The following is a 25060-nucleotide window of genomic DNA, read 5'->3' on the forward strand; positions in this document are numbered from 1 at the left end:
GGTCAGTGCGCCTTCCAGGCGGTGTTTGGTGATGTCAAGGATGCTGCTAAATGCCCTGCAGTATTAGAACTACACATGTGCACACACCCCACAAATGACCTCAGATGTCAGTGGTACTGAAACTGAGAAACTGATGATAGAGCCAGTAAAAATACTGAAAGTGCCTGTTTTGAGAGTTTAGATTTTACAATACTTTAATATCTAACTACACACACATACACCTGAAAAGGGCTCAGAATACACAGGCCTGAGATGGCTCTCAAGAACCAGCCTCCTTCATTACCCCTGGCTCCAAGAAAAGCAGATGTAAATGAATTCAGACAGACAGATCCTTCTGAATGATGGGCCACAAGAGAAGAGAGGTTCTCACAGCCAGGCCTCAGCATCTGCAGAGAAGAGGCAGTCTCCTGCTGCAGGCCCCAGCTTCCTCAGCTGAGTTTGTCTTTAGTTGAAATGGTGTCGCCATCTGGGCTGGTCCTTCATTTTGAGTCAAGGATGGATAGTGATTCTGGGGGATGAAGGTGTGCTGAGAGAGGGGACAGGTCTCGGTACAGTTGATTGAGATCAAGTATTTTGAGACACGGGGCTGTTTATTTGTACCCACTTGCCATGACACCACAGTCTGGCTTAAGTGTGGATTGCTAAGCACTTCTGTAGCCCAATATGGCTGCATTTGCTGAAGCTGGGAGATTAAAGCAACATATGTCAAACTGTGATGCAGAACAATTCTCTTGAAAAGACTTTACTTAATTATGGGCCTATTTTGGGAGGGTAACTGTGCTTTTTGTGTGGTGTATTTTAGGTTACACTCACCCAGCTTCCAGGCCAGAAAGGGCGTGGCATATGCTGAGGACATAAATATGTTCTTACGAAAGCTCTGCTGTGATGTTCTTTCGCCTTTATGATCCTTGATTCCTTTCTTGTATTTTTTGCTCTCTCATGAATGAGGTGGAAATGTGTTCAACAAAGGCAGACAAGAAAGCCTTGCTTCAGATGGCCAGGCCCAGGGATGTGGGGACTCTTTGTTGTCAGTTCTTGTCTTTAAGATGAAGAGATCTTGGAGCAGTGTACAGAAGTGTCCAAGATAAATGGTTGAGAGAGGCTGTAAAAGACACTGTGCTTTACATGGGACAAGTGTCTGTATGGCTTCAGGTCCAGACCCCTGCCATGGGTCACACCAGAACATCATTGTCCTGCCCTGGTGGCCTGTGATCTGCAGTGAGCATCTGCTTTCTCTCTTCTTCTAGACACATGACTCTGATGAGCTCCGCCTCCTGTCCACAGCCTTTCGTGGCCTCATTGCTCTGCCTGTACAGAAGGTTCCCAGCCTTAAAGGAGAAGCTGGGTATTTCTGCCCAGTCAGCATTTTCCAGGCCTAATTAAAAATGATTGATAAAGGGAGAAACCACATTGCATAAGGAAATCAGCTTGTCATTTAAATGGTGTGGAGAAGCAGAGACATGCAGACAAAGCTCTGCAGCCCCAAGCACTGACCAGTCCTGAGGACAGAGGCGCTTCACTTACATCCTGAGTCATGAAGGCCAGAGGAGAGCAAGCATGAACCCTGAGGAGGGTGGGGGCAGCCTTTTATCAGAGGAGTTTCTGGAAAGGGACCAGGGCCAGCTTGTCTCTCGGTGGATATGTCCTGCTAAGAGGCTCTGTAGAAGGTTGGAGGCACGGAACGGAGAATCCCTGCCCCGCCTCAGCTTTGGCTCGCAGCTTACACTTCAAGAGACTGTTGTGTGTGGTGGTCTGGCACAGCCTCCAAGGTTCCCTTTCAGATGTGTAAGGAGATGTCTAAAGTTTGAAGCCCAGCCTGTATACGGGAGGGGCGGGCCATCTTCTGCCTTGTTGTGTAATCCTGATAGCCGAGGCCACCATGGCCATCTTTTTATCACTTGCTCACAAGACAGGTGCCATTTTCTCTCCAGGACAGTTTTGGCTGCATCCTGAACCAGTTTCCGTGAAGCTGCTCCAGGACCTGCCCATGGCTTTGCCATCTGCCCTCACTCCAGCACTCACGCCACAGTGTGGCTTTAATCTGTAGCGACGTGTAGAAGCCCCAACTGCTCACTGACTTAGGGGAAGTATTTTCAGAGTCAGAAGCTGTCATGTATGTTAGAAAAGACCGGGACACAAGTGGCCAGCCCTGTCTCAGCTGTGCTGGGGAGGCTGCGTATCCAGATGTCACTCGGGCTGCTCCTCCAAAGTTTATAAAGGGTTGCAATGCATTTGATCCTCCCAAGCTAGTTCTTAGATGATGGAGTCAAGTCACCAGGCAAAGTCGGAGGCTCCTGAATTTGCCTGTGTAAGGCAGGGCATTTGTAATGTGTGGGAGTGTTTGTTGTCCTCGGAAGAATTAGAGGCATTGTTGATAGGGAGTGGCGTGGGGATGCCAGTTAGCCTTCAGAGCCTGTGAAAGACAAGGCTCTGCTGCCACAGCACCTATAGCACCATGCTGAGAGGCAGGGCTAGGTGAGCAATGAACACAAGTGGAGCCAGTTGCACACTCATGATTGGGTTGAAGGCATCTAAGTCCTCACTGCTGCTTCACTGGGAACTCTAGACATGGGGTTCAGGCGGCTGTTCTGCAGATGGGGTGATGTTGCGCTATGCACCAGAACTCAGCACAGCGTGCTGTTCCTGGAACAGGTTCGCTGACACGCCATGGAGTGGCTAATCAGTCCCCTGTACCTGCCCAGCACAGGAAAATGAGACCCTTCTCTTTGAGAGAAAGATGAGTCCGGTAAGATGCTCTGGCCATAGACTTTTATCAAATCTTACCAACCGGAAACCATCCTGATAGGGTTAGAAAGATGGCTCAGTGGTTAAATGTTTCTTTGCTCTTCCTGAGGCCCCAAGTTCTGTTACTAACATCCTTCTTGGTGAGCTGACAACCAGCTGCAGCCCCAGCCTCCAAGAATAGACAGACAAACAGACACACACACACACACACACACACACACACAGAGAGAATTAAAAAAAAATAAAACTTTAAGAACTCATTCTAATAGAGATATCAGCATCTCTGATGGGTGTCCCATCCTGAGTTGTAGATTTGCCCTGAGGCTTCATCCTGCCTGGAGGATTAACACAGCCTGCTGACAGAGATCTGTGTAAAGTTCAGTTTGGGTGTCAGCCAGCAAAGAAGCTGAAACAATGGCAAGCCAGCTTGAATGAGTATGCACCAGATTCGTTAAAGCAGTAAAGTGAAATACTGAAGAGAGTGTATGGAGGGAAGATGTCCACACAGATGCTCCGGTGGGATGGTACCTGCTCACCACCACTACCTTCTGTGTTTGGAGGTGGCAGTAGTAGTTGTTTTATTTTCTTTCTGCCTTCCTTCACTAACTTTTAATATTTTATTTTATTTTTACTTTATTTAACTGTGTATTTTTCTGTGACTGTATGGGGTTTATGTTACCTAAGTGCAGGTGTACAGAGATGTAGGATGCCCTGGAGCAGCTCAAGTTACAAGTGGTTGTGAACCAATTGATGTGGGTGCCAGGGACAGAACCCAGGTCCTCTGGAAGAGCAATGCATGCTCTTAACTGCTGGGCCATCTCTCCAGCACCCAAACTTTGTATTTTTGAAAAATGTCAAAACTACTGGTCAGGAGAGTAAGCAATGACACAGACACCTCTCAGTTTACTTAAAGTTACCGTTTGTTCTATGTGTAATATGTCTGCTTTATTCTCTTTCAGTTACATATAAAGGGGTAAGTGTGTGCGCGTGCGCGTGCGTGTGTGTGTGTGTGTGTGTGTGTGTGTGTGTGTGTGTTCTGCGACATCTAGAAAAGCATCTCTGTGTTCTGGTTCTAAGTATGAATCTGTGAAAATAGAGATTAAACTGTTTTCAGGAAGAATGCATCGTAAGCGATGCCTTGTGTCTAATATGATGCCACACCACAGGGCAGGTAATGTCAGCTTGTTTTCCTTCCTTGGGGCTGTGACGAAACCTTCTCTCGTCTGGTTGTGTCTGGTGTCTGCATGAGCTTTGCCTGGATCCTAGTTATTTTTGGAAGACTACCTGATAGTTTTTGCTCTCTCTTGTCTTGAATTCTCTGTACCATATGATACACATCTTCATATGTTTGATTTTTGTGGTAGTCAGCTAGATTTTATTGTAATAGCAGATTGTACTACACATTTTCTCTCTTGCCTTTAGGGATCAAAAGGGGTAACTTCTGCAGAGCGCTTCTTATAACCTAGTGTCTCATGGCCTCCTTGCATGTAGGATTTCTTTTGCTTGTTTCTTACACACTTCAGATGACTGATGTAACTTGCAAAGGTCACACAGCCAGTGAAGTGGGGCTCACATCAAGCCACTTCTCTCCATCATGGCTCCATGCCCAAGATCTCCACTGGCTGTTTCCCATTGTGCAGTACCTGCCTCAGGCTGCAGATGCTGCCAGTCTGGGAAGGTCCCCAAACTGCTGGGGAGATGCAAGACCCTCACTTTTGAAAGGAGCAGATGGTGTTAGAGTTCAGATGAGCAGCTGGAAGTCTGGGTCTGGGCGTGCCCTGTCCTGACTTAGGTATTCATCAGCAGTCGGCTGTTGGTGTGAAGTTGGGCCCAGCACTGCTGCTGGCTGAGGCGGCCTGATGGCGGGGCCGTGTTTAGGAACTGGATGCTCCTTTGTCCTTTGAGTGTTTGCTCCTCACAGGTTCTTCTCTGCCTAAGGAACTGTTATCCTGCAGTAAAACTGTATCACTGCCGTGATTTACAGGCTACAAAAGCATTATTTAACTGGATTATTTAATACTCCAAGGCATTGGATTTCCTTAAATCAAAGCCTTAGAGTTCTGATTAGTTGATTAAAAGCACAGAAGTAGATATTTCTTATGTCTCCTTTAAATGGCACTTCCCTCTGAGTATCATAGGATTTTCCTTTTCAAGCTGTCCTGTATTTGCCCATTTTGTGCTCACTTGTCTTCCGTGTGTATCAGTGTGTACACAGCATAGGGAACTCTGTAGCCTGTACTCAGGAAGAACTAAAGCAGAGTGAGCACAGAAACAGCTTCCAGGAGGGGCCTGGCTGCGGACAGCACTCGTGAGGTCCAGCCTGCTTTCTCTAGAGTTGCGCTGGTTTGGAGGGCAGCAGCAGCAGTGCAGACTGAGAGCTTCCGTCACCTTCCTTCGTGTGTGAGAACTCCACCCTTCTCCCGGTTAACAGATTAACCACTCTAGGCGCAGAGCCGCAGCTCCCTGCCAGTTACACTTGATCATCTTGAATCTCTTGGCATTACTTCTCCTGCTTCCTGAAGGGAAAATTGCCTGCTCTCCAGTAGCAACCAGAACATGTTCCCTGGCAGGTCACCTCCTGGCTTACAGTGTTTACTCAAACCACCTGAGCCTTCCAGCCGCCATGCTCCCTCCACTGGCTTGAACTCACTAGTGCAGACTGAATCATTGTCTCAACACCAGTAAACTTGGTGCTTGTAACATGTCTTCTCTAACCCAATGTATACCCAAAATGTTGTGTGCCATGAAACCTTTAGACTACACCTTTGGAACTCTGTGTCTTTCTCTCACTTTGTGTCTTTCTCTCACTTTGAAGGAGTCACCTTTCAGGTGTGTTCATGGTGACTCCTGGCTGCATTCCTGGGCCCCATAGCAGGCCGAGGTCACAGTAGCTTGGTCTTTCACTTAAATCTCCCCAGAGAAACCTAATCAGTGCTCTCACCTCCCCCGAATCTGAGGCCACATTCTTCTCTCCTCCTTGTGCCATTTCCCCTGGCACCCTAATTACAGGGAGATGCTTCGTGAGACCATAACTGCCCGTTCAGCAGTTTGCCTCTGACCTGGCAGCCAGGGAGGCCACAGCCTGGAAATGCTGGCGCGTGCTAGAGCATAGCTCTGCTTTCTCCATGGGACTTTACACGATTCTTTTTCTTAGAAGTGCTTGATGTCATTTTTTTTTCAAGACCAAGTTGATGTGATAATTCATTCCTTCTTAATCAATAGATTCTTAAATATTTATTATCTAGTAATTTCTCAGAGAACACATAGAACACATAGGTATTGCATATTCTTTTTTTAATTAGGTATTTTGTTCATTTACATTTCCAATGCTATCCCAAAAGTCTCCCATTCCCCCACCCCCAGGTATTGCATATTCTTAAATGTCACAAATGCTTCCTTTGATGGGATGGTATTGGGAGATTTAACCTATAATCTCAGCCTGTGGAGTAATGGGTTACAGACATCTCTACCACACCCAGTTTTATGTCCCTCTTTTGTTGCTACTCTGTGTCATTGTATGTGTGTATGTGTTGTATGTATTGCATGCGTGTATGTGGGGGTGCACTCTTCATGTATAAATGTGGAGGCCCAGGGTTGGCATTGATGCTATTCTCTGTTCTCTCCGCCTCACCTTTTGAGATAGAGTCTCTCCCTGCTCATTACTTAGGCTAGCAAGCCTGGGAAGCCCAATGGCTCTTTGTCACACTTCCCAGCTTTGGGGTTACAGACGTGTGTCATGGTACCCAGCTTTTGTATGGTCGTGGGGGATCCTGACTTAGGTCTCAGTAAGCCATCTCCCCAGCTTTTCCTTTTGAATCAGTTTTTATATACTATACCACTGTATATTAAAGCAGTAGAAAGGTCAGCTTCTGTTTCTGTCAAATGCAGCTCTTTGTTGACTCCATTGTGTGACCTATTAGACCATAATCACGGTGTGGAGAGGAGGCTGGCAAAAGACTGGGACTAAGAAACCTTGAATCTATGGTGATCACCCCCACACAGACTGATTTGTAAAACCTAAGTTTCGTAGGGAAAAGATTGTCTCATGTTCTTACCTGGGGCCCAGACCCATATCGTCCACCACTCTCGGTGACACATTGGATATACCTGCAGTGCATTTTCTGAGGTCATGCAGCAGCTGAAGGAAGAGTGGCACCCACCCCAGCTGCTGTCCTGAGCTGTGCATGGGTTCTCCTGATTCCCTCAGTGGTGTGTCCTTGAGGTTGTAACTTGATGTGGCTTTTCCTCTTCCCAGAGTGCCTGCAGCCTGCCCTTCAGACTGCTGTAGTGTGAGGTGATGTGGAATCAGAGCAATGGGAAGGAAGGCCTTCTCCTTACCCGCCCTTCCCTAAAGCAGTGCTCACGGGCACAACACTCTTCTTAGTCCTGGCTTAACCCCATCTTTATTTCCTTGGGTGGCTAGCTCTTGTTCATCTCACAATGTCTTTTTAGTGGCTGTATTTGTCCCAAGTAGCCAGAGACTGTCATTGACTCTAGACAAGTGTCTCTTGGTTCCCAGGTTTAGTTTATCTCTTGAGTAAAAATGTTTCTCTTTTGCTTGCTATCCCAGTGGTTAGCTGAGGAAGGAGGAATGGGAAAGGACATGGCGAAGGCTTTGGGCAGATAAATCTGACTCAAGTGGCCCTTGACCTGGAGCCTGTCTCTGAATCTCTCTAGGGGGATAGCAGATGTCTCAGTGCCCAGTCGGTGTCCTGGGAACTGGGTCCAGTTAAGAAGAGTGTAAGAACCACTCACATGGACCCAGTTGCATCCATCACTCTTAGGGAGAATTGAGCTGTGGGCAGCCTGTACCTTGACAGACTTGTCCTAAACTCTGTGCATATAAACAACTTCAACATTTTTCAAGCTTTTAACATCTGCCACCATGGAAGATATTTTATCTATCAAATCCCCTGGAGGCTGCTGATAGAGTGTATGGTTGGTACTGCCCTGGGAAATCACATGGTACAGAGAGATTTATTTAATGGATAAAAATAATATCCTGTAATCACTGTGTGTGAGGAAACTTGTGATAGGAATGTACCTGGAAAGCAGAGTGGGAGCAGGAGATGCACAAACACAGACACACACTCACTCACCACACACACAAATACACACCCACATTTACACACACACACAAATACACATCCACATTTACACACACACACAAATATACTCCCACATTTACATACTCACACAGCATACACAAATATGCACCCACATTTACACACTCACAGTATACACAAATATACACACAAGCACACACTCACACACCACACACAAATATACACCCACATGTACACACATACAAGCACACACTCACACACCACACACAAGTACATACCCACACTCACACACCACACACACAAATACACACCCACATTTATACACAAGCGCACACTCACACACACCACACACACACCTACACACATTGGTACCATCAGGAAGTATTCACAGAGAAACCCTAGAGCCGGGCTGCTAAGGCACCAGAAGGTGAAGAGCACGCCACCATTTTACCTTAGGAGCGTTAATTGTTATTGCTAACCTGATTTTCATCTCCATATATCTTTAGGCTTTAGAAAAGCCATGGGCAAAAAGATAAAATGTTATTGTGTCTGTCATTCATTGATCACAGACGGCAGCGTTGTACTTGCATGGGTACTGGAAGCTCATGGTATAAATCAGGTTTTCCTCACAAGATGCAGTGAAAGGTGCTGTCCTGTGCCCAGAGGAGGGTGTGTGAGGGCTGATCTGTCGCCCAGAAGGCCTGCTGCTTCTCTCGTGGTTCATTCTTAGAAGAGGCCTGCTGCAGCAGGTTCTGCTCCTTCTGCTACCTCTTGCTCCCTCTCTCTCCCTGGGATCACTCTCCACAGAAGCCAGGCAGAACTGTGAGCTCAAACAAACCTCTCTGCTCCGTAAGTGACCCATTCTGTTACTATAGCAGAAGATGAGCACATGCTGAGCCTGCACTGAAAATACAGTCGGTGTGGTCAGTACCCCTCCCATCCACCACTCTTCTATACATTTCTGTAGCTGTCTGTCCAAATTACCCTTGTTGGTTCTTTGATTCTATAGAGCAGTGGTTCGCAACCTTCCTAATACTGTGACCCTCTAATACAGTTCCTTGTGTTGTGGTGACCCCCCAACCATAAAATTATTTTATTGCTACTTGATAGCTGAAATGATGCTGCTGTTAATGAATTGTCATATGACTATCTGATGTGCAACCTTGTGGGGTTGAGACGCACACAGGTTGAGACTCTGCCACAGGGCATGACAGGGACATTTCACCTTGACCCTAGGTTGTGCTCTAGTGGAGAAGGACATCAAGAGCCAGTCCAGTCACAACTGCTGTGTTTAAAAGGCTGATTTCTGAGGTGGCCTGTGGCCTAGAAGCCTTATGGTTAATTTCTCTATTTCTCAAATCTAAAAGCAATACTAATTTCCTATCTTCATTCTGTGGGGTGGGGGTGACAACCAGGAGCTAGCTTGCTTTTTTTGTTTGTTTTGTTTTTGTTTTTGTTTTCTGAAACAGGGTTTCTCTGTGTAGCCCTGACAGTCCTGGAAATTCTCCCTAGACCAGGCTGGCCCCAAACTGATGAAGATCTACCTGCCTCTGCCTCCCGAATGCTGAGATTAAAAGCCTGTGCCATCACAACTTGTCAAAAGAATTATTTATTCATCTATTTTATGTATATGAGTGCTATATCTATATGTGTACCTGCTTGGCAGAAGAGGGCATCAGATCCCATATAGATGGTCATGAGCCATCATATGGTTACCTGGAATTGAACTCAGGTCCTCTGAAAGAGCAGCCAGTGCTCCTCACAGCTGAGCCACGTCTGCAGCCTGGTTTGGGACTTTAAACAGAACAATGGACAGGCATCGGTCCTAGGCATGTGTTTGAAGCAGAGTTGCATTACTAGCTGTGGATTCTTACACCTCCCCTCTATGCACCTCAGACAATGTGCTGACAAGCGTCACTCTCTTTGCCTTCCCTCGTCATCCTGTGTCAGTCTCCACGTTTTCTCCCTCAGACCTTTCCCAGTCCGCTTGGCCCTGTGCCCTGGCCTAGAAAGGCTGAAGCGACATTAGAGCCTCTATGGTTTCTGTCCAGCTGCCTCCCACCACATCCAGCTGTTACACTTCATGTGCAGTCTAGCAGCAAACCCACACCAACTCTGCACCCTCCCCAGGCTTCAGGAACTCTTTCCCCCTCTCAGGAGTCTTTCTGCGGGCCTGGAAAGATGGCTGAGCAGTTCAGATCACTGTTTGCTCTAGCAGAGGACCCAGGTTTAGTTCCCAGCACACACCACACTCAATTCTTTTTAATGGAAAGCTTATTTGAGATGACCCCTTCCTCATGATCCCTCAAGCTGAGCATTCTTCTCCATGTCCCACGCTGTTTCCTTTTTGTGAAAGAACAGTGTAATGTGGTCTCGAACCCTTAGCACATCAGAGAAACAGATACAGGTCACTTCCGGGTGCTTGTTTCCATCCAGGTCACCTTTGGTATATCAGCTCAGGGAGCCGTAACGAAAGGCCTGAGACTGAGGGCCAAGGGGAGCTGAGCAGCAGAAGCAGATTCCCCACGGCTGGATGCTACAAGTCTGAGGTCAGTGTTCCAGAAAGGGAGTTTCTTGAAGGCCTTGGCTTGTCGATGCCAAGAGCCTCCCTGCTTCCTCACATGGCCTGTTCTGTGTGTGCACACCTTCTCTGATTTCTTGTTTTGGAATTACTTCTTAGGCTTTTTTTTTTAATTATTGTTATTAGTTTGTCTCACTACGTATCCCAGGCTGGCCTTTTGCAGTCTTCCTGCCACAGGTTCCACAATACGAGGTCTAAGTTAGGATTCTTCCTCTTAGTTAGTTTGTTGTTTTGGTTTTGTTTTGGTTTGTTTTAGAAAGTAAATAAAGTAAAATTTCAAAAGAGGAGAAGGCTGGGTGGTGGCATGCCCCTTCCATCCCAGTACTCGGGAGTCAGAGCAGACAGATCTCTGTGAGCTAGAGGCCAGCCTGGTCTACAGAGTAAGTTCCAGGATAGCCAGGGCTACACAGTGAAACCCTGTCTTGTGGAAGAAAAAAACAAAAACAAAAACAAACAAAAAAAACAAGTAACCCTCACCCCCCAACTGCCCTCCCCCCGAAATGGCTAACCTGGAGCTGCCCGTGTGGCACAGGATGGTCTTGAACTTCTGACTCTGCTGCCTCCACCCCCCGTGTGCTGGGGTACAGAAGTGCACTGACATATCCAGTTGTATATGGTGTGGGGAATCTAGGCAGAACTGTGCACCATGGGTAAGCACTCTGCAGATTGATCTACATTCCAGCCTTCCTCCCCTCTTTGAAAGATCTACACCTGTGACCTTCTTAGCTTTAATGAACTCTTTCAAAGTCCCTGTCTCTAAATGCAGTCACTGTGAGAAGTCGGCTTCAGTCCATGAACCCTAAGGGGACTCGATTCAGTGCATCATCTACAGATATGAAAATACTACCAGACTGACTGTGCATCTGTGCATGTGTGCAGAGTCTCTCTCTCTCTCTCAGGAACTTTCTCTCTGTTGGGAATCCCCCCCCCCAACCCCCCGCCGCCTTATTCAGGAACTCCACAGAAGGGCCAATGGTTCTGGTCTCTGTTGAAGCTGCCTTCACATGATCCCATCCCTGTCACTGGGACAGGGCTCCCCTACTTGCTATCTCTTGCTCTCCTCACAGCCCTCTCTGTCTTCCTCAGCAGGAAGTGAAGGTAGAGGAGAGCATGAGCCTCCGCAGAAAAGACAAGAATTAGGGACTAGGACAAGAGGGGGCAGCTGTATGGTAAAGGACATGACATTTTTCTTTTTGCTTCTGTGCAACCATGCCTGTGTCTCCAAGTGCCTGAGTCTGAGAGCCAGTGAAGTAACTCCTTAGCTCTACAACTGAGTTGGTAAGGGAGGTGAGAGAATGCAATCCAGTTGGGTGCTTAGCTAAGCCACCCCTGACTTAACGGAGGGAGACTGTTCACTTAGAAACAGTTTTGATTCTGCTAAGTCAGAGGCCCCCTACTCTCCTCAGCCTGCAGATGAGCTGCAGGCTCAGCTTTGGATTGTGCAAGATGTTGATTCTCACAATGAACACACTGGAAAGTGTGGTTTCTGCACTTTGTGCCAGCACAGAGGTTCTCACCCGGAGTGAGATCGCTTGGGGCGCTTTCACAGATTACTGAGCCGTGCTCCCCTCTCCACCTCCTACAGCACCCATGGAAAGAGGTGACATGAACCCCCAACCCTGAATCGTGAGCCACAGCCTCACCACGTGCCACAGAGGCTTCTTATTAAATCTTTCAAACACAGGAAATAATAGACTCAGTTTTTATTTTGACTTGACAAAAATCAGTGACAAATTTGCTTTTTAAAACATTTAGTCATAGAAACATTTCCATTCACAAGAGGAAACAGAGGAACATAAAAAAAGCTCCATGCCTTCACCAGCTCCAACCATGAGCTAGTCTTGATTATCTTATCTCGGACTTGATGCTGTTATTTTTTGGAATGATTCAATTTTGTTCTAAAGATTAGAAAGAAAGCATAGTTTGAGAACTAAAATTGGCTGTGTGGCCCTACCTCGTACTGAATTGGGATGAGGCGTGTATTTCCCATTCTATCCTGGCCCCTTTGCAGTACCCAGGGATGCTACGGGTGATATTCTAGGTGTAGAAACTGAAGCACTAAGCAACTGCATATCTGTGAAAGCTCTCCTAGCTAGCAAGGTCCCATGTGTGCAGCCACCCACACCCCTAAGAGTGAAAACCTTGAAAAACTTGTAGTTGAAAACTCATGGGATAGCTGGATGGGTGGGTAAGCCATAAAGCAAACACATTGTATACCTATGAGAATGGCTTAGTGGCCGCTTTGGGCATTCAGAGCAACACTTGAAACTTTTGGTGTGAAAGCTGTCACAGTAAAATGTTGATGTGGGCCGAGGATATCAACAGAACAAAGCTTGTCTTAACCGCAAGCAGTGGAGGAAACAAAAGCTGTTTCCAGAACTTCTACCCTGTTGCTTTCTGCCCCGTGAGACTGATTTGAGACTTGCTAGGAGATGGGAGAAGGAGGAGCCCAATGCAGAAGTGGAGCATCTCCCAGAAGGCTGTGGGCCTGCTGCCCAGCAAGCTTCCTCACTGAGCTGTCCTTGGGAAGTCCAAACCACACATAGGAAAAATGGCCCTTTCTCCAGCTGAGGCGACTTATGTAAGACTCCATGTGATGTCTTTCCACTGTTGTCAGAAGAACTGTGCATACACAGCATACGTGTTGACGCGGTCCCACATACAAAAACATAACCTTTTTTTTGGTACACAACACAAGAAAGAAAAAAATCCAGCCACCCACTCCAGTGTGCTTCAGTCCTGCTTTGGTGATGAGCTGGCCTATCCAGAAACTGCTACCTACCTATTTGACTTTACAGGCAGGCATGGCTGGAGGTAGAGATGCTCATTCAGGGGCTGCATGACGGAGTTTTCCTTCTGAGGAGGGAAGGAGGCACTGAATGGGTAACCTGTGAGTACCTCCTGTTGCCCAGCAGAAAGCTCTTTGATTCTTCATTGGACCCTGTGTGTTCTAGCTCAAGAAAGGCTCTGCGTTTCTGCTTCAGCTGCTGGGGAGAAGGGAGCACCTGGGGAAACAAAAGCAGCCACCTTCAGATCTCCCTGGTCCCTACAGATTCCAAAATGATGGGTATACCAGGAAACCAAGCCATTTTAACAGCAACCCTTCTCAGCGACATTCAGCTTCACTTTCCAACTCTGGTATTCACACTGTCCTTATGGTGCCAAGAGCATCCTGTAAGTGAGGAGCGCCTTCTTGCTCCTCTCAGAAGCGTGATGAGCAAGCTTTGCAATCAGCCTGAACCACAAGTCCCAAACACCCTCTTTCCTGCCTTTGAGATGGACGTAAAGTTGCCCAGGTTCTTTGGGGCTTGCTCACAGAAAAAAATGTAGATTCTGAACTTGAATTAAAAAAAGTATGTAGAATATAGCTAACTTCATTTCTGGTTCACAGCAAGTGTCATTTTCTCTGACAGAGGTGTGTGGCATGTTGTGGAGTTGATCGGGGGAACCTGCCCTTAGGCTTAGCCCTGCCTCCAGCAGCTGATGGTGCGAACACATGTTCTCACACCATGGTGCCATCGACTGTCTGTTCTTCACCATTCTGTCTGTGGTGCTTGGAGTAGTTTTGTTTTTTGGTTTTTTTTTTTGTTTTTTTTTTTAAATACTTCCTATGTAATTACTCCTAAGAAGGTGTATGAGTGGTGAGTGGCAGGACCCAGAAAGGGTGCCGGCTGGGAGTGATTGGTGACATTCCTGTACAGAGAGCAGGGGAGACAGGATCAACATGAGAATGGAATCAAGGGCTGGCATTTCGAAGCATTGGAATTCTTGCCAGGGGAAGCTTGGTTGCACCACGCTGAAGAGCGTGGGTGCCTGCATTTCCGGTCATTTCCCCTTCAGAAGCCTGAATGCAGCCTGGGCTCCTCTGCCAGCCTACTGCATGAGACTGGCAGGCTGCTGGGATGTGTGGGCCACCGAAACATTCCTGCCCACACAGGCCAGTGCCGCCTTTGTCCCCAGAATGATTTTTATTGTTTCTTGATGTCTCCCTGCCCTGCGCGCTTGTTTGCTCCGTTTTGCATAGCACACATTCAGCTTGTTGTTAGATCTTCAGTTGAGCCTTGCTTATGGATCTCTGTCCTTGTTCGTCCCTGCCTGCCACATGTCCAGTCTCCTCCACAGCTGCCAGGAGTGCAGAAATTGGGTTTCCTTAAGTGTAAGCAACTGGAAGGGTGCCAGAGGAGTGCGGAGGCAATTAGAGGCTTCGTGCAGCAGTGTGGGTTTGCCACTCTCTCTGGGTGTGTGCCTCTTGCTCGTTTGTATTTTCCTTTCTGGTATTGTCAGGAAGGCTGTCAGGTGTTGTTGTTGTTTGGCTGCTGGTGGCAGGAGTGACTTGGTGACTTTCTATTTGACTAAACTTGTGGGTGTCTTCTTGGGTTGGCCAGAGTCCTTTCAGTGTCTCCTGGGGACACTGGTAGACCTGGGTCCAGCATAGCTGTTACCAAGCACTTGACTTTTTATTGGTTTGGACGGTCAGAAAGGGAATTAGTCACTATTTCAAAGTCCTTGCTAAATGGAAGTGTTTTCATGGTTCTGGGCAATGCACACTCCCAAGTGTGATGTCGTTAGAAATACAGAAAAACAGCCAAAGCCATTGAGCTACTGTACAAAGATAAGCATGCATGTTGTTAGTATTTGCTCAATGTCCTTTTCTGCTAAATATCTAAATATTTTTAAAAATGATTTCAAACTTATACCACATGTTTTATGTACTGCTTTAAAACAAGTTTACAATGTATCATAAATATTTTTCTGTGTCAGGAAATGTATTTCACATTTTATATCTTGTGAAAGCTCGTCTCTCAAGCTTTGTTGATTCAGATTGTTTGCAGTCAGTTAGGCCTTTAACTTGTTTCAAAGGTAACACCATTGTGCAGTATGCTCAGATAACCTTATTTTTACTAAACTAATAGCTGATTCAGACCCACACGCACACAGAAAGTCAGGGTTATTTGTAAGCCTCGTGTGTATTCTCACTTAATCAAGAACCTCTCAGGGAAGAAAACTGTGTTCCCACGTGCTTTCCTGGTACTGTTGGCATCATGCCCCACACATCCACCACTCCCACACCGGCAGTGCCACCTGAGTCTGGACTAGGAGTGCAGGCTACGGCTCAGGCAGTTCTTCCGGTAGAGATGGCATGTGGTGGCTGCCTCATGGGACTTCAACAGGTTCTTTCAGTGCGACCTTTAACAGTATTTTCAAGGAGATGAAGGAAATATCTTACCTTCTCATCTGTCTGCCTTCCTTCTTACCTGTGTCCCTTTATGACACCTGTCTCCTACTCAATGTGGATGCCATTTTGGAGGTTCTGTTCCTGCTGGCATTGATTCTAAATCATGTAAAGGAAAGATATTGGCCTTCTTCCTCCCTCTCTTTCCCTCTTCCTCCTCTCTCCCCCTCCACCCTCTTTTTGTGTGTGTTTTGTGTATGTGTGCTATGTGTGTGTGTGTGTGTGTGTGTGTGTGTGTGTGTGCATGCAGAGGCCAGGTGTCCATGCTGAGAGCCTTCTGTAACCTATCTCCCCCATAGTTTGTGGGTGTGTTTGTTGTGTTATATTTTGTTTGAGACAGGGTCTCACTTTGTAGCCTTGGCTAGCCTAGGCTTTGCTGTGTAGACTACCAGACTGGCCCTAAACTCACAGAGATCTGCCTATTTCTCCCTCCCTGATGCTGGGATTCCATCTTAGTTTTTGAAACAGACTCTCACTGAACCTGGAGCTAACTGATTCCATCACGCTGGCTGACCAAAGAGCTCCAGAGAGGCACTCATCCCTGCCCGCAGCACCAGGGCTGTGGATGAATGGTACAGCATCCATTGCTGTGGATGCTGGGGGTCCAAACTTAGACCCACATGCTCACACAGCAGGACCTCTCAGCCCTGTGTTCCATTTGAGGTAAAGATGCAGGGACTAGAATTTCTACATGTGACTCTGGTAATGAGTAGAGTTTGGAGTTTTGTTGGGAACCGCAGAGTAGACTGGAACCTGAGTGGCTTCTGTGAAATTGCGGTCCCTGTCGTGTACTTTTGCAGTGTAATTCGGTTACTTTTTGTTCTGAGTTGTTTTTGTCATCACATGCTGATCTGGGTGAGGTGCTTGGTGAAGACCAGGAGATGGAGATCAAGAGAAAGAGACCAGCGTCCTCCTTTTAAGTTACCTCCCATGACCAGCGCTACATACCTTTCTTTCTTTTTTTAAAGATTTGTTTATTTTATATATACACGAAAACACTACCACTCTCTTCAGACACACCAGAAAAGTGCATCGGATCCCATTACAGATGGTTGTAAGCCACCATGTGGTTGCTGGGAATTGAACTCAGGACCTCAGGAATAGCAGTCAGTGCTCTTAACCGCTGAGCCAGCTCTCCAGCCCCTACACACAGTTTTTCATACTGAAGTTTTTCATACTTGGCAGTTTAACCGATGCTTCTTATCAGTCCCCAGACTTAATCCATGTCCTCTTGGGTTTTCTGTATAACCAGTCCCACTGTCTTAAATAATTGCAGTTCTTCCTTCTTGGTCTCTTATTTCTCCTGACTTAACACTCCAAAAGAGATGGTAATGCTGCAGTTTTAAAAAGCACAGGTTGTCTACTGATGATAAAGGAGGATTCTTGACATTGCAGCCTTGAGTGTAGTACGCTTGAGTATGATGCTTTTGAGTGTGGTGCCCTTGAGTATGGTGCCCTGAGTATAGTACCCTTGAGTATAGTACCCTTGAGTATAGTATCCTTGAGTATAGTACCCTTGAGTGTGGTACCCTTGAGTGTGGTACCCTTGAGTGTGGTACCCTTGAGTATAGTACCCTTGAGTATAGTACCCTTGAGTGTGGTGCCCTTGAGTATAGTACCCTTGAGTATAGTATCCTTGAATATAGTACCCATGAGTGTGGTACCCTTGAGTATAGTACCCTTGAGTATGGTACCCTTGAGTGTGGTACCCTTGAGTATAGTACCCTTGAGTGTGGTGCCCTTGAGTATGGTACCCTTGAGTATAGTACCCTTGAGTGTGGTACCCTTGAGTGTGGTGCCCTTGAGTGTGGTGCCCTTGAGTGTGGTGCCCTGAGTATAGTACCCTTGAGTATAGTACCCTTGAGTGTGGTACCCATAAGTGTGGTGCTTTATTAAGGTTGAGAAAGGATCCCTTGGGGGCTGGAGAAATGGCTCAGCAGCTAAGAGAACCTGAGATCAGTTCTCAGCACCCTCTTGGGTAATGCATGACCATCTGTAACTCTGGCTCTAGAGGAATCTGTATTTCTGACTTTTGCCTTTGAGAACAGCTGCATTTACATGTACACATCCTCACACAGACAAAACACACATACACATAATTTTAAAATGAAGGCAGAACATCACCATGTTTACACCTTTTAATGGCTCACACCTTTCATTCCCAGCACTCAGAAGGCAGAAGAGGCAGATTTCCTGAAAGTTAGAGGCTAGCCTGGTCTACATAGCAAGTTACAGGCTGTGAGATCCTGTCTAGAGAGAGAGAGAGAGAGAGAGAGAGAGAGAGAGAGAGAGAGAGAGAGAGAAAGAGAGAGAGAGAGAGAGAGAGAGAGAGAGAGAGAGAGAGAGAGAGAGAGAGAGAGAGAGAAGTTAGCCTGGTCTACATAGCAAGTTACAGACTGTGAAACCCTGTCTTCCAATGAATGAATGAAAGAGAGAGAGAAAGAGAGAGAGAGAGAGAGAGAGAGAGAGAGAGAGAGAGGAAGGAAGGGAGGGAGGGAGGGAGGGAGGGAGGGAGGGAGGGAGGGAGGAAGGAAGGAAGGAAGGAAGGAAGGAAGGAAGGAAGGAAGAAAGAAAATAGCTAGCCTGGTCTACATAGCAAGTTCCAGACTATGAGACACAGTCTTCCTATATGTGTGTGTGTGTGTGTGTGTGTGTGTGTGTGTGTGTGTGTATGTCCCTTTGACTGTACTTTACTCAGATTTTATGTTTTCAAAGAATCACTAAGTGCTAAAAATATTTTTGAATTTATTTTTAGCATTTGTTGATTAAAATCACAGGGTTTTTCATTTTGACCTGATAAGAGAATGGCTATTATCAATTCTCTAAAGTTAAACAATTGTTTGTGTGTGATTCAGGATAAAGTTCTTGCTGAATATGTGTGAGGCCCAGAGTTCTATCGAGCACAGTAAATAACAGTTGTGTTACTGGAGCTGGGGAGATGCTCAGTGAATAGAACACTGTCAAGCATGAGACCCTAAACTGAATCCCCAGAATGTATAAACCAAGGCATGGGTGGCAGCACCCATCCAGATCACAATGCTTGACCAGGAAGTGTGACTTGGAAACTAAATCATCAGAGAGTCAGTTGTTGCACGTAGCAGGGAACAACATAGAGACCCTGTCTCCGATGACGTAGAAGATAGGGAACCAAGTAAAATTGAATTACTGTTATAACCCAAATTACTCACGATATATTTTTGCATGGTTGGAGTAAGTTGAGCAGATTTTATGTAGGTGTTTTACATTTGTAAAATATAAAGAGGATGGATTACTGTGTTGGTTTGTTTCTGTTTTTCTTTTTAAAAAAAATGGTTTTCTGATTTTTGTTCTCCCTTCTAAGGCTACCTGACCCTGGTGGTTTTGGTGAAGATCAATAGGTTTTTAGCTAGTGAATCAGTATCTTTAACAGTTAACATCACTGCTTGGGGTTCTTGTCTTCAGTAATAGTTGACCTTTCCTATGAAGTTCTTCGTCATGGCATGCAGTGTTTATGGTATGTTCTTATTTTCACCTCTGCTAAGTCTACAATCTTGTTCCTATTCCTAATGTGTACCAGTTTTGTGGCTTTCTTGATGCAACTTATATTTTGTTAATTTTCTCAAATAGACTTTTTATTGATCTTCTCTAGTATATCTTTGTTTCTGATTTATTGATTTTTTTTGTCCTTTTCTGCTTCCAGCTTTCAATCTTTTACTCTTTTGTTTTCTTCCAAGTGCCACTTTAGAGGACTCTATCACCGTTTGATATAGAATACTTTCCATCACAGTTATGAAAAGTTCAAAAACATTTCATAACTGTTTCTTCTTTGATTCGTGAGTTATTATCAGTGTCTTTTTTTGTTGGCTCTGCTCACTCCAGCCCAAAGATTTATTTATTATATGTAAGTACACTGTAGCTGTCTTCAGACACACCAGAAGAGGGCATCAGATTTCATTACAGATGAGATGTGGTTGCTGGGATTTGAACTCTGGACCTCCAGAAGAGCAGTCAGTGTTCTTACCCACTGGGCCATCTCTCCAGCCCTATCAACGTCATTTTTAAATCCCTGAATCAATGACAGTTTTTCATAGTCATTTTGCTAAGGGTTTCTAACAAAAGAATAAAATGTTTATAAGAGTTCCACAAAATTTACTCTATAGTAGGGCTGAGAGAACTGATTTGTAAATAAATACACATTAAATTAAACCTAATACTTGCTAATCTTTTCTATCCTTATTAATCTATCAGGTTCTAAAGGAGTTGTTGTTAAAAATGTCTTGCAATATTGTCATTTTGTATTTCTCATGATATGCTTTCCATGTGGGTAGACCAGTTGCCTGTTCTCCTCAGACCATTGGAATTATTTGGCTTCTAAGCAACCAGTAATCCAGTTTCTCAAAACTCCTTGGTCTCAGAGCATTGTTTTCATATTACTTAGTTATCTTCAACACCAGGAACTATTTTTTAAAAGGAAAACCATATCGTCATAGTGCTTATACTTGAAGGAAGCTTCGGGATCATCAGTATTGATGGTCCTGCCTTCCATCTGTTCATCCATCAAAACTCCACCAGAACTATTTACTGTCTAGGTATCTCTACCACGTTTAGGACATTCTCATCAAATGAATCACAGGGAAATCGTTCTGACTCAGGCCTGGTAGTGCAAGCCTGTAATCCTAGCTGCAGGGTGGCCAGTGCAGGAAGATCACAAGTTCAGTGCCTTCCAAGACTACAGAGAGTTCAAGGCCTAGGCAACTTAGATCCTGTCTCAAATTTTAAAACAAGAAGAGGGGCTAGTGAATTAGTAATAGGCTTAGTGGTGGGGTATGCATGTGTGAGGTCCTGGGTCCAGCCCTTCATTTGGCCAGAGGAATATTCCTCTATACAATACCCCATCCTATTTGGTGGCTTGCTTAAAGGTGGCTTCAAGCATTTCTTCTAAGTGAAACACATTTCAGCTTTTCGGCTAGACTTTATTACCACGGTCTCAACTCCTTCAATACGATCACTCTTTTGTGGACAAGTCCTAGATTCTATATAGTCAAGGCTTGTGAGATTACTAAATTATTGATGCACCACATGTATATAGAGGCAGGTTTTCTGTGTATATATATACTTATATATGTTGTTAGATATGTTTTATTACATTATTAAGGCAAGCTCTCGGGGAAATATCCTGTTCTGAGGCTGAAACCAACCAGTTGCATTGTAGGACTTAGGGAATCACTTTGACTTGGGATGGACAAGTGAGTGTAGGGGCTGGGGTTCTTTTTTTATTTATTTATGTTATGGATATGAGTACACTGTAGCTTCAGACACACCAGAAGAGGGCATCAGATCCTGTAACAGATAGTTACGAGCCACCATGTGGTTGCTGGGAATTGAACTCAGGACCTCTGGAAGAGCAGTCAGTGTTCTTAACCTCTGAGCTACCTCTCCAGCCCGAGGCTGGGGTTCTTGTCTGTGTTCTTCTGCACGAACACCAAGGTCCATGGGGGTTCAAGCTGAAGATAAGCAGGATCCTGCTCAAGGTGGGAGAATACACACAGCAGCACGGTTCCTGTTTTAAAATACAATCAAGCGGCATTAAGAAATCATGCTGGCTGGCTGGCTGGCTGGCTGGGTTTCTCACAGTCATTATGGAGGTGATACTGGTCTTGGTTTGCCAGCATGCTGTGTTTGACAGTAGCAACTGTACAGTTTACACACTGAGAGAGAGTCTCAGAGACCAGCTCTGAGTAGAAAGGCATGCCCTGCTGTGCTTACAAGTGGTCTGTGAGCCAAGGGCCACACTACCTCGCCCTTAGGATCCTCTCCTAACCACCAAGAAAGCAAACCTAGACTGGGGTCTGGAACCCTTGAGTGAAGAGTCTCCACTTCGACAAGCAGCAAGTACAGTGTCTTCACACAGCTCAGCGGTTGTATGGGGAGGGGTAGGAGGGCACTGTCACCTCTGGGACAGATCACTCTCTTGATGCCTAAAATTGCATTATCATTGCAGTTTAGAGAGTCAGAGTTCAGACTTGCTGAGAATGGCATGCGGCTCCTAGCTTGGCAAGGTTCTGTTTGCCCTTTCTGTTAGCCTCACTAGCTCAGTGGAGCTACAGGTGGGCACAGTATTGACCAGCAAAACCTGTCTTTGGCAAGTGTGGCTAGCATGTTAAGTAACTTCACCCAACTTGGTCTTCTCAGAAGCACCCACTTTCTCATTGTCTCTGAAACCCCAACTTAAGTGAAGCTGGAGTTACTGTCACAATAAAGCACACTGTTAAGTGACTGCCTCATACAGTTGACTCAAACTGAAATTACTTTCAGCTAATACTCCCAGCATCTTTCTCACACTTGCTGCTACTAAACCACATCCCCCCCATCCTGTGCTTGGTAACTTCTTGTTGTTCAAGCCTTGTTTTCCCGTGTGACATCTCAGGTGTGACCCCTTACTCCAGCCTGTCAAAGTATTTCCATGTCTTAATATTGTCACTTCCAGCATTTCCCGCCTCTCCAAAACTCTCTTCATCTAAATGCTTTCCCAAGATAGTTTTCTGTGTCTTCAACTGAGAGATTAGCAAGGTTGGTGAAAGACTGAGAGCCCCACTTGATGCCCAGGACACCACAGGCTAGGTGTGGGTCTCCTTCAACCTTTGTCAGACTTATCCCTCACTCCTCTCCTCACCCAGGCCACAGCCCACACATCAAGTGTGTTGTGAGAGGCCAGACCTGATGCTGAGCTCCATGAAGATCCACATTTATGATCCCTGTCAAAACAAACCGGGACAGGGTCCCCTGACTGAGGGACAAGGCTCAGTGCTAAGACACTGAAGCAGGATTTCGTACACACCGCTTTACCATACCTTAAGACTTTTTCCGTGAGACTTTTCTTCCTTAAAGAAAATCAACTATTACTAAGATTTAGGGTACAGAAATAGGACGGAAGTTCACATAGAACTATTTTTACACAGTTTTTGAGTTTCCCTTGCAGGTGATAAATTATCAAATATCAACGTGTGTCAACTAGACTGTAAGAAGTCCACTGAGTCTTCCCATTCACGCCTCCTTCTACCAGCTGACAGCCAGGCTCTTTCCGTTCTGCTCCAACCCTCTCTTCTGAAGTCAAGACTGACTTGAATGGCTGAAGCTCTTCCTAGTCATGCCCCTGTTCCAGATGCTGTACAAGCTGGCACATCCTGCAGGGGGCTGCCCGAGTTCAAAAGCCAGTTCTTTCCTTTGGCTTTTCCTGGTTCTCATTTATTCAAAGCAGCAATGACCTTGTTCTTCAAGCCCTATGCCACCTAGTGGACTCCTCCCTGTCCCCCAAGTCTCCTGCACCTGTGGCCAGGACTGTCCCCACCTACTTCTAAGAAGGCTTATATTCTAAAGCAATAACCCAACCAATAACTCAATGCAGCCTTGCCTCATCTCTTCACTGGGAGACATTTCTTCCTTCATTTCTCCTCATACAGCTGCCACGGGACTGTGTTTTATGTATAATCATTTGTATGTTCCCTTTATCCAAAGCAGCTTAGGGGCAGGATGACTGCGCATTCATCTTTTTAGCTTACCAGTAGTTGACAGGCTGTATTGGATGGATGCATAACGAGACAGGTGAGAGGGTGGTTATGAAAGGGTGGGTGGAGAGTCAGGATTGACCCATGACAGGGTAAATAACACGGCAATATTTCCACTAACCAAATTAGTAATAAAATTTGTTACTCAAAGATTTGACTAACAATACTCCCAAGTCTCTCCCACGCTTTTGCTTTGATATTTTTAGAAGACTGTTGTTGTTCACCACATTACAACTGTATCAGTCCTTAGTTTTGCATGCTTTTGCATACATTTGAGAAGACGGTACTGTGGGCTTTCCTATTACACTATTCAAAAATCAGACATAATTTGAAAGCTGTCTTTGTCATTTCTTAAAGACTGGACCATACAATTTAAAATATGTTAAGATGTTGGAAACATTTTTCAACACCAAAAATCAGAATTCACTTTAAGGAGTATTTCACACGTGCTATACCATCTCCACACTTTTGTTTCCCGTTGACGGTTGTTGTTTTAGATTGATTGAACCCAGGTCTCTGAGGTTAAAGTAGAGATTAATCCCCAAGAGGAAACACTCACCCTACCTGAAAGAGAGAGCTCTGCTCTGGGATTCTCAGGCCACTGAAGGATTCACCCTGGAGCACATTTGCCTCATTTAAATCTGAAAGAGAGCTGCATCCTTCCTGTTCCTACACAAAGATGCTGAGAAAATCCACTGAGAAATCAGGCGGATTAAAATGCTTTATAGTAGTGGAACAGTGAGGAGTGAGGGAGATGATGGAGAAGTAAAGGAATAAAACCACGTGGCTCTATCGAAAGCCAACAGCACTGTTCCTCAGAATCTCGGTCTGTTGTCAAATGTGGTTCCATAGATAATGGCAACTGGAAAGAAATGTAAGGCCACTTTGTCCATTTCCAAACAAAACTCTGATCGTGCACAACTGATCCACCGAGGCGAGCTGAAAGTCACCACAAGTGGGCCAGTTGTCGGTCACCCATGGTCCTTGTAAGTGAAGGTACTGGATAATATTGTTTAAGCCCGTTTTTTGCTTTCCGAATTCCCCAGAAATTACAGAATGGGTAGAAGCATGTGCTGTTTTGTTTCAGCAGTTGAGTCAAAATGCCAGCTTGACTTTAAAGTTAACAATAGCACGAACTGGCATGATATCTATGTGGACCACAGGAAAAGGAAAGACCCAAGAGAAGAGAGCAGAGCACCCTCACCCTGTGTCTCCTCAGCAGCTGCGACTGTGTTATCTCCAGTGCAGGCAAAGCTGAGCAGGACCCAGCGTGCTTCTCAAGCTCCAGGGAGCCTTAGGAAGAACACAGAGCCATGCAGAGAGAGGCAGAGGCATCGTCACTGGGATGTGGGGACCAGCACCAGAGTACACTCCTGCCTGGTCAGAAGCTAAAGGTGTCAGATGCAGGATGCACAAGAAGGTCCTACAGACGTGGAGACAGGAATTAGGAGACACCCCACACACACACTCCTACCCCTGGGTTGGTGTTTGGAATTTGTAGAGATCTTCATGATAAAGCAAGAGATTTCTTTTCATTTTATGGTTCACTTAGGACATTACCTATAATCCACATGTGTTTCCATGTGTAGATTTGAATATGTGTTTTTCTAAAATATAGGGGCTTGAATTCTACCTATCTGAGATTAGGCTAAAACCTTTACCTTAAGCACTGTTTATTATAATTTTTTGTTTGTTTTGTTTTTTGGGGGGTTTTTTGGGGGGGGTTGAAACAGGGTTTCTTGTATAGCCCTGATTGTCCTGGAACTCACTCTGTAGACCAGGCTGGCCTCGAACTCAGAAATCCCCCTGCCTCTGCCTCCCAAGTGCATTAAAGGCATGCGCCACCATGCCCAGCAGACCTTAAGCACTATTTAAGTTATCTACATTTGCT

General features: G+C 45.7%; 1 protein-coding gene across 7 annotated transcripts in view; it reads left to right on the forward strand.

Annotated features, from left to right (window-relative positions):
* Positions 1-25060, forward strand: part of Fyn (Fyn proto-oncogene) — a 195639-nt gene that overhangs the window by 87919 nt on the left and 82660 nt on the right. The window contains exon 4 of one of the 7 annotated variants that reach the window (XM_011243117.3): positions 10248-10360. The exons of the other annotated variants lie outside the window; for them this stretch is intronic. The gene's annotated coding sequence lies outside the window, so the exon portion shown is untranslated. The remainder of the gene's footprint in view (positions 1-10247; positions 10361-25060) is intronic. 7 annotated transcript variants of the gene reach the window in all.

The sequence above is a fragment of the Mus musculus genome, chromosome 10 (genome assembly GCF_000001635.26).
Source record: "Mus musculus strain C57BL/6J chromosome 10, GRCm38.p6 C57BL/6J".
Lineage (NCBI taxonomy): Eukaryota > Metazoa > Chordata > Mammalia > Rodentia > Muridae > Mus > Mus musculus.